Source organism: Amblyomma maculatum, chromosome 4 (assembly GCF_055883805.1).
Source record: "Amblyomma maculatum isolate TAMU_Amacu chromosome 4, ASM5588380v1, whole genome shotgun sequence".
Taxonomy (NCBI): Eukaryota; Metazoa; Arthropoda; class Arachnida; order Ixodida; family Ixodidae; genus Amblyomma; species Amblyomma maculatum.
The window spans coordinates 89,160,923-89,170,596 of record NC_139347.1 but is presented as its reverse complement, the minus strand read 5'-3'; the positions used below and the strand labels follow the sequence as shown (position 1 = coordinate 89,170,596).

Here is a 9,674-nt window from a genome sequence, read left to right as displayed (position 1 = left end):
AACATAACAAACTAATTGCACTAGTTTGCTGCAATTTGTCTTACTAGATGGTGGGCGAGATGGCGCTGTCGCTGCCTTCTCGCACTCTGTTGCCCACGCAGCACGACGCAGCGCATCTCGTCCTTCGACAACCGCCACGAAGGACCAGCTGCTTGCTGTCGATTTCAACAATTAAATTTGCCGGGCTCATTACGATAATTTATACGGTTAAACCACGGGTCAAATGTGTTACTGCTGACGTCGCACACACGTTTAATGCAAGCAAACACAAAGAAAAGTATTTTTAAGACAGGGGACGTCACACAAACAGCTGATCGATCAGTGCCCTCCCATGTCGCCTTCCAGCTACTACCTTCTAGAGGCACTTATAAAAGCGAAAATTTGGCAAGTTCGTTACATGTATGGTTCAAAAAAGCTCGAACTAGACTAGCGCATGTCCATGTCGTTCCGTTCTTCGTTTTTGTGTCAAGTTCGCGCTTTTTTCAACCATGCTTCTAGAGGAAACCTCGTGAGGAAGACCATGACGTATGCTGCCCAGGTTGTCAGGAGCGATACAGATGTAAATCCCCGCAGGAGCCACACCGTAAGAACATGCCTGTGTGGCCTAGGGGCAACACGTCTACATCAAGATCCTAATGTCCTCGAAGGCTGAATTCTGATGTCACCGTTCCACTCAAAGGCGGAGCCCGATTTGGTTTCAGTAATGTACCACGTCAAGCATTGCCCTAGCGCCCAAAAATTCCGTAAGAATCAAGCGGGTGCCTTGAAGAAAATTATGATCTGTTTAGAAAACTCACGGCTCGCAAATGGGTCTTCACCAAAAATCCAGTGAGCATGGCTTGCTCCAGAGCCGTATAGGAGAGCCGTCACTGTACTAAAGGTCACAGGATATCTAAATGTGGTAGCGAGCAGGATTCTTTTCACTCAACAAGAATTTCGAGTTTCAGAGGTGCCAAAAATGTCCCACTTATAGGCATGAAAAGGAAACCATGCGACTGGTGTGGTAAGCAGCCACAACTGTGTTGCTGGTGCATTGCTGCTTGAATCTTATAGAGTCTATCTTTAACCTCGTGCTAAGTAATATAATGCGTGTCAATAGGTCTGTGGATCTTCAACTCAGCTGTCATATTGAGTTTGGGACGTGCTTCTGCATGCTTTCATGCTTGCCGTCTTTGTTATAATTAAGGCTCTTCGATGAGAACGTAAACGTCTGTCTACGGTCAAGATTGCCTTTTTCTTCAATACCGTCTGAACAAACGCCGCTTAACTGTCCGACACCGGAACAACTAGTGGTATGCATGCACACGATCCAGGCAATAGCGATAAGTTTATTTGCATAATAATAGTGGTCTATGTTCGAAGGAAAATGAGGCGGTCCAACTTGCGCTCCTAGGCTTGTGACATGCATGGTGGCGCCGCACGTTTAAATCAGCAACGAACTCTAAATTTACCTGCGTTTGCGCACAACGTGCAGATTAAATTATCAGGCTCCCGGAGCTTCGCTACCTTCGTAAGAATTTACCGTTAATTAGATGAGCCATCGAAGCCCATTCTCGTTGAACGTTTCACGTCACAGAATCTTGCAGTTTATTTATATGTTCAATATATGTTAAGTTCGTAAACTGCTAGATTTGAAGGTATCAAGAGATAATTTTATTTAGAGGATCGTCCATCAGAAACGGACGTTGTTTGCTGTCGGGAGGTCAGAAAACAAAGACCTGCTGTTCAATGCAGCCTCATTATAGGTACCCAGAAAAAAAAAGTAATTTTATATCGTACTACACTTGGAGACCGTCCCCGATTTGGTTATAAAGCAAGGAACCCTAATATAACTCTCAGTACACACGAGTCTGAATAGGTATTCTCAAAATAATCATAAAAATGCGCATCTAACTTCAAAATCTACAAAATGTCTTTAGCCTAGTTGTCCTTACCCATGCTCCAGCTAATGGCTTAAAAATCACAGAAAAAATGCATCAAATAAAAACTTCATACTATACCAAATCTTTGTAATATACTCTCATCATCAACAGGTCCAAGTTGGCCGACTAGTCGCAGACAGGACTAACCACTGCATGCATTACATCTAATCATCATCAGTATCAAGTTTTATGTATAATATTGTGCAGCCAATGGTTCCTCCCATAATCTACACACCTTGCAGACTAAAAGCAACACAAAGGAAGAGTGCAAGAGAAACCATTGTATTTCAACCAAGCGCTCAGGAGAGACAAACGGTCAGAGGAGTTGCAAGAAGAGGGCATGTCTCGGGGGTCCGCACTGGGCTTAGGGAGTGTACCCACAGCAGCAGGAAGGTCACACACGTAGGCGCGATAGCTGGGCCAGCCGGTCACATGAAGGCATTTGATAGTCCTGCGCCCGCTCCTCCAAGCTAGCATCACGCAGGCTCTTTGCTCGCCAGAGCAAGCTCTCTTTGTAGCTTTTTTCTCGAAAGCAGGAGCTTCGTAGGTTGGCTATGTGGTCTGCTTCCACATCCATCTCTAGTCGGTAGATGTTGTTCTTGTGTTCTGCCATGAAGTTCTCTTTCACGTAGTATGGCAGTCGCAAATTCAGCGTCTGACGCTCATACTGGTATTTCACAGTTCTGATGAGACTGTAAGGTGGCTCCTGGACAAGGAAGCTGGACATGAGTGACATCCCCACCAACATTATGACAGGCATCATCTGCAGCAGCATACCGTAACCCCTATCTGCATGCACTTCTGCAGAAGCATGGTCGTCTGCTGAGGCATGAGCATGGGCATGCTGTTGTCTCTGATGCTGAAACCTCGGACCTCTGCGTATATAGACATTGCTCGAGAAGGCGCTTCCGAAGAACATGTTGAAAAGCTCCTCTGGTGATATGTCTCCTTCAAATTCCCGGCTGTATTCGTAGCTCTCGCCTGCACTGCTTTGCTGCTGAGTCGGGCGGTTGGCGTTCATGTCATAGAGTTTCCTCTTTTCGGGATCACTAAGCACGGCGTAAGCATTGCTAATTGCCTTGAATGCGTCTCCTGATCCTGGAGCCTTGTTCTTGTCTGGATGCACTTGCAGAGCCAGCTTGCGATACTGCTTCTTAAGGAGTTCTTCATCTGCATCTCGACTCACGCCCAGAACCTCATAATAATCTTTGCACGTCTTCGTTCTTCTTACCGCTTCCATCTGCTCCTCGGTGTAGTCTGCCGTGCGACGCTCCTCGGGGCCGTCGGGTGCCATTGTCCGAGCTCGACGTCCTGGCGAAGATGGTTGCTCTTGCGGAGATGCACTGCTCCGACGTTCGTGGTTGTTCCGATGTGCGCCGCCATCACTGCTCGTCATGCCATTGAGATTTTGCAGCTCCTCTAAAAGATCGTTGGCTAGGTTTGACGGGTAAAGGTATACAGCCTTACGGAGCAACTTGAGCGCCTTCTCCTTGCGTCCCTGTGCGATATAAGCCTGCGCCAGTTGAATGCAACGCTCACTTTCTTCTTTATTCTCTTCCATGACGGAGCTAGTTTTAGTTTGAAACCCGTGAGAGATACGTTGGTGCGGCCTGTGCAGGTGGTTTGCGCACTAAGTCGGATATTATGTTCGTGAAATACCTTAACGATTACACGATTAATTTAGAAAATCGAGTTCCAATTTTTTTTTATTCTAAAAGGCAAAATTGTATACCTTAATTGAAGATCTTCAATAATGAAGGTGAACCTGATTTTTTAATTGTCTTCAGCAATTAGGTTAAAATATGTAACGCTAAAAAAATGTGCATTTTAACCTTGTTGATTGCACCTTCCGGACTGCATATTTATAAAAGTGCGTCGCTACGCATGCTAGAGTCGGGTAAACCATAATCATGTTCACTTCTAATCATATCACATGCACAAACGCCATCTGTATTTGCTATGTCAGAAATACGCGCAGTGCCGTTTTATAGAATAGCTCAGTGGGAAAGCCAACTCAACGTGCATTAAAATTCTATTTTTCACTTTCGATATTAAAAATACCATTGCTTCTGCGAAAATTAAAAAAATGGACTTAAATTTGAGGTTGACGGCCTTAAATTTCGCGACGTAAAATTTGTCCTGAAATTAAAAATAAATAAGCTGAATACCTTTGTTTCGTTAAATAACGGTCTAATCCTTCGACCCCTTGACCTAAATAATACCGCCTTTCTGGGTAGAAAATGTTTGTACAGTTGCCGTTTCGCAGCCCCGCTCGGGGCGTATTGCCGTTCCCCGAAAACAGCAGCAACAGAAGTGCCGGGTGAGTCAGTCAAAAATAAAACACAACCTTACGTTCTGTTCGAGCATGAAACGCAGTACGAAAACTGAAATGCAATATTAATAAAATAGTTTTATGGGTTAAAATGAGTTACTGTTAAGAGCGCAATACATCGGTGGCGTCCGTCGCGCCATCTTTGCGACAATGAATAAGTTAACTTGAAAAGCCGCCGCGGCGTAAATCTGTAAAAGAATAGTTTAAAGCATGCTAAAAGGCTATTGTTTCTAATAGCTGTCTCTGAACGCAACATAAACGTAACATACGCTTACTGAAGGCAGGAATTGATTCCGGTGAAGGTAACTGTATACGTAAGCGTTGTCATACAGTCACATCCAGGGTGCGTTCGCAGCTGGTTTTAGTGCTGTTAAGAACAAGAAAACATACTATTATGCAACCTAAAGGGAACATACCCCAGGAAATATGGTCTAATTTATTTGAATGTTGTGAATTTGAAGAAATAAAAAATTGTACCTACCAAAATCGAACATATTGTCACGGCAATATGACACGCCGGGACATATTGTCATGGCGTGACAATATGTCATACAATCAGGGGCGTGGTGTTAATCCATTGCGCAACAAAAACCACGAGTAGTGCGGTCTTTAAATGCGCTCTTATTCGTTTTGATTCACCGCACTAAAGATGGCGCGACGGACGCAACTGGCATGATCAGAGGATTACTGCAAGCAATTTTAATCCAGCAAAATATTTTATTGCGCATGCATTTTAGTTTATGCACTACGATGTACACTCACAAAAACCTATAGCTTTATAAACTTCATTTTGTGTTTCATGTTTTAGTGACGTCACCCGGCACTTCTATTGCTGTAGTTTTCAGGAAATGGCAAAACGCCCGCTCGGGAGGTGCCCCCAACGGCAGTCGCGGGGACTAATGGCTCTGTAGTCGCACTTTTCTACATCGTCTGCTGCCACGGTCGTTTCGTTTGCAGCAGTAACTGCGATCTAGTCGGATTTTAAAGCCGCGTTTTGCATGGCTAGTGTTCGCCGCGATTTCAGACCTTCCCTGTAGTAAAATGTGTGCACTTTACGGCTTCAAGTGAGGTTTAAACAGGCCTTGTTAACGTAGCGTTCGTCCCTTGTCTGTCTCCATCTTTCGTCCTGTCCGTATTTTTTGCGCTGATAATATATGCATTCCACTTAAACAGGCCATTCTGCTTTACGCCCGGATCCACAAATGGCAACAGAACTGATGACCCCGGTCATCATGCTTTCATACCATCTGGTGATGCACTGCAAGTGCAGACGAATATATCTCAATACCAAGCCATGTGAGCGTCGTTTTGAGGATGATCTTGTTACTAAAGTCTGTAGTTGTGGCTGTAGGAAGAAGGAAAAGAAAATGCACGGGCCTGCTACTGGCTCTGTAGCTGAGCCACCTCCACTGCCTCGTGCGGACAGAAGAGATTCTGATTTATCTGATTTATTTAGCGGAAGGGAAAGGCGCGGTAACTGTCTCACTTGTTTTTCTGTGGGCACCGCAACCGCGCCGTAAGGGAAAGGAGGAAGATGGGAGAGAGTGGAGGGCTACGGAGTAATTTCGACCACCTGGGGATCTTTAACGTGCGCTGACATCGCACAGCACACGACGCCTCTTAGTTTCGCCTCCATCGAAACGCAGCCGCCGAGGTCGGGTTCGAACCCGGGTACTCCGGCACAGTAGTCGGGCGTCTTACCACTGCACCACCCCCGGACAGAAGAGAAAATAGAGAAGAAATAAAAGGAAGAGGGAGAGAAAGACGCGCGCCGCAACAACAGCCGTCGTCCACCACCGAAGCGGTGGCGGGTGCAATGACGGCCTACAACAGATAAAAATTCGGTGGCAGGCTAACCCCCGCAGCAAGCGGCGGTGACCTGTCTGTCCCAGCCCCATCAGGGGAGTGCATTGCAAGCACATTGTAAATGGGCAACAGGCGCGAATTCCTCGCAGGAACTCGGTGTGTAGGACTCGGGTCCATCTACATTTTTCCCGGGCTTCCAGAGGGAATTTAAAAGGCAAAAATAATTTGGAATACAGTGGTCACTCATTAACCTTACTTTCATCGACAATAGGTCCTTTTCAAGCGACACGTCCAATACTTGTTCTCATTAAGCTGGACATTTTCCTGCTGGGCTGGGATCGTTACTATCTCTGCACTGACATGAGACTGACGCTACCCTCTACGGACTGGCGGCATGAAGTTATACAGAATGAAATAATAAAGAAGCAAAGATGATGTGTCTGCGCGCGCGCGCGCGCGCGCGTGTGTGTGTGTGTGTGTGTGTGTGTGTGTGTGTGTGTGTGTGTGTGTGTGTGTGTGTGTGTGTGTGTGTGTGTGTGTGTGTGTGTGTGTGTGTGTGTGTGTGTGTGTGTGTGTGTGTGTGTGTGTGTGTGTGTGTGTGTGTGTGTGTGTGTGTGTGTGTGTGTGTGTGCGTGTGTGCGTGTGCGTGTGTGTGTGTGTGTGTGTGTGTGTGTGTGTGTGTGTGTGTGTGTGTGTGTGTGTGTGTGTGTGTGTGTGCGCGTGCGTGCGTGCGTGCGAAGAATTTGTGAAGAAACGATAAGAAAAAAAGCCACGTTCGGAAAAAGGAAGACGAGGAGGAGGACGTGCAGGGCGGCGGCTCTACCGGCGCAAGGAACGAGGCACGAGAAAAAAAGAACGAGGGAGCAGTGTAACTGGTTGTCCACGCTGAACCGTGGCGAATCCCCCCTCGTTATGTATGTCCCATTTGCCAAGGAAGAAGAACTGTGTACCCTCTTATTAGGAGTGAATGAAGGAAGAAAACGTTTATTTACAAGGAGGGTACGGCAGCAATCCTTAAAGGGCCGCCCCCTACAATTACTAGGTGGACTCCCTCTTATGGGAGCCCTTTGGCATCGGCCGCGGCCCAGCCGTGGCCCGGCCCTGCTCTACCAAGGCTCGTTGCACCTTCAGGTCAGAGCAGCTGAGCAGGGCCGCCTCCCGGTCCTCCAGTTAAGGGTTGGTTAGGGTTATAGACGGGGGTTTTATGACATACCAGCCCCATGTGGAAAATGTCCGAGGACTTTCCCTCATAGTATGGGCATTTCCCCGTGCAAACGGTGTCGAAGTATTTTAGTACTGCCGGGAACAGTAAAATTTTGGTGTAAAGGCGGAGAATGCGCTCCTCCGCCTTTGTGAGTCCCTTGCAGGGCTTAGGACAGGATTGAATGGCTGGATTGATAGAATTGAATGATTTTTTGAAAGTGTAGGCGGGATTGGATTTGGAATCCGGATCGGTGGGAGACGAGGTTGGTGCTCCGAAAGTGAGCGCACGGGCAGCGGCATCGGCTGTTTCGTTTCCTTCGAGGCCAGTGTGAGCCGGGCCCCTATTTTCGACACACATGTATTCTAGCCACTGTAACACATGGCCGCCGTTCGGCGCCATGTTGTTTCGCTGATTGGTTTGAGAACAGTTACGTGTTTCAAACTTGTGGCGCGAAATTGCGGTTTGTCGAAATGGCTTTTTGCGATGACGTAAAAATGACGCCAGCGTGAAAAAGGATTTTGAGCAGCGCTATTCATAATGCCTGGGTGGTATGCATAAGTGATTGTAGAGGAAAAACGAAGGTATATAGATGATAATTGATACAGAGAAAAGCCCTTACGCTTGCATAATGAATGGGGTGAAATGAACTGCCCACTGTCAAGAGCCGCCTCCTGCAATCTGGTTGGCTGACGTTGTGTGGTGGGAAATACGCCATGCATAAAGATTATACGATGATGTCAAAATGACGTTTCATTACATAAAGGATGTACTGCCATTGCTGTAAATGACGAAAATTGGGCATCGCATTTCGGACCACTTGAAGTACAACTTCAGGCCACCGCGTAAAAAAACATGGCGAATTCGACGTGGAGTATAGGCGACTGTTAGCTCACCGAAGTTTGGTAGATAGTTTTGTAGGTGATGATGTAAGCTGAGACATCTTGTAATTGCCGAAAGCATTGTAACGACGTCATAACGGTACTTTTCTGCTGCGTAACCTTTTAGAGGATTAATATTCAAGACGCAAATTTACAGCCGCACGAGGGCCCTAGCTGCCCTCCCGTTGCAAACGCTTTGCGCTCATAGAGAAACCATTGACCCGCGCAGTTGTTGCCAAGCGCAGCTATGGCACCCTGCCAACTCAACCGGTTGATTTGCGCGTGTCGAGGCATTTCAGACAGCATCGCTACGCTTTCTAATTATCTGCCTGGACGGTTCGTGAATACAACCTGAGGAGTCAATGGTGCGTTGGCTGTGCAAGAAACTTCGCGGCGACAAGCGGTGAGAGGTCACCAAGGACGACCTTAAACGTTGATCCTAAACATTGCCCTTTTTTCTTTCTTTCTTTTTATCTATATTATTGCCTCAGGGCATCAGTAGGGTATGAGATGAAGGATGAATAAATGATTAAATGAATGGAAAAAGGTTGGCTGATTTTTCGAAGTCCTGGAGTGAGCGATGATGAGGTCCCTGCGTCCAAGCGACATATGAGGCAGGATTGGTTGCTGAAAGGCCAGCTATCCTCAGATGCCGGATTCGTGTTGGTGTCAGTGCTGGGCAGTCCCACAGCAAGTGGTGAATGTCGGCGTCAACATCTTCGTTTTTACAGATACGGCATCCTGGGCGGGGATATAAGTGTTGGAAGTAAGGCCACGTCCTAATGACAGCTGGTGTGAGGGTAACACCGACCCGGATCCTCCTAAGCGCAACCTCCTCTGCACGGGTGAGACCGCGGGGAAGGGATACCGCACACGGAGGGATAAGTGCACGGGTGCGGTGCCGGAGGTGTTCCCTTCTTGATAAAAGGAGGGTAGCGCGGTCCACTTCAAGGAGCCGTGGCATCGATGCGTCTTGATTCACGAGGCGGGTCGCTAAATCTGCTTTACTTTGGGAAGGCAGCAGGTCGCGTGGGACCCAGTCAATGCGTACTGACTGCGGGAGGCGCGCCGGAAGCTGCTGGATGTCGGCAAATTTTAGAGCACCGGCTGACACGTCGGAGCAAACGTACGAGCTCCTTGAAGTGCGTCAGTGCGGATGACAACGTGGGCTGCAGGAAGCATGGTTATGGAAGTCACGGAGCAGAGTGCCTCCTGAACTGCCACGAGCTCAGCTCAGGAAAATGTAAGTGGTTCCGAAAACTGAAACGTAGTTGTCTGATTCAGGCTAGGTCTCCGTTGACAGTAGATTGCTGTTTTGGCTTCACAGCCTTGCAGGCTTCCATCCACGCACACTACAATGGACACTAGAGGCTGGTGAGCATCTTGCTCTTCAAATCTCTGGCCAAGCAACAATGCCGAATTGGCAGACGTTGGTCTGCGGATGTCAGTTCACATGTCTCCAAATTGTACAAATTTCTAAGGAGGGAGAACTGGCGCAGGTGGCTGAAGAATAATGTGTGACGTTCCATACG

The 9,674-nt window shown here is 47.4% G+C and overlaps 1 pseudogene; it reads right to left on the bottom strand.

Moving 5' to 3' along the window:
* Positions 1-2,316: 2,316 nt before the first annotated feature.
* On the bottom strand, positions 2,317-3,483 carry LOC146191618 (dnaJ homolog subfamily B member 14 pseudogene; annotated as a pseudogene).
* Between the last annotated feature and the right edge of the window lie 6,191 nt (positions 3,484-9,674).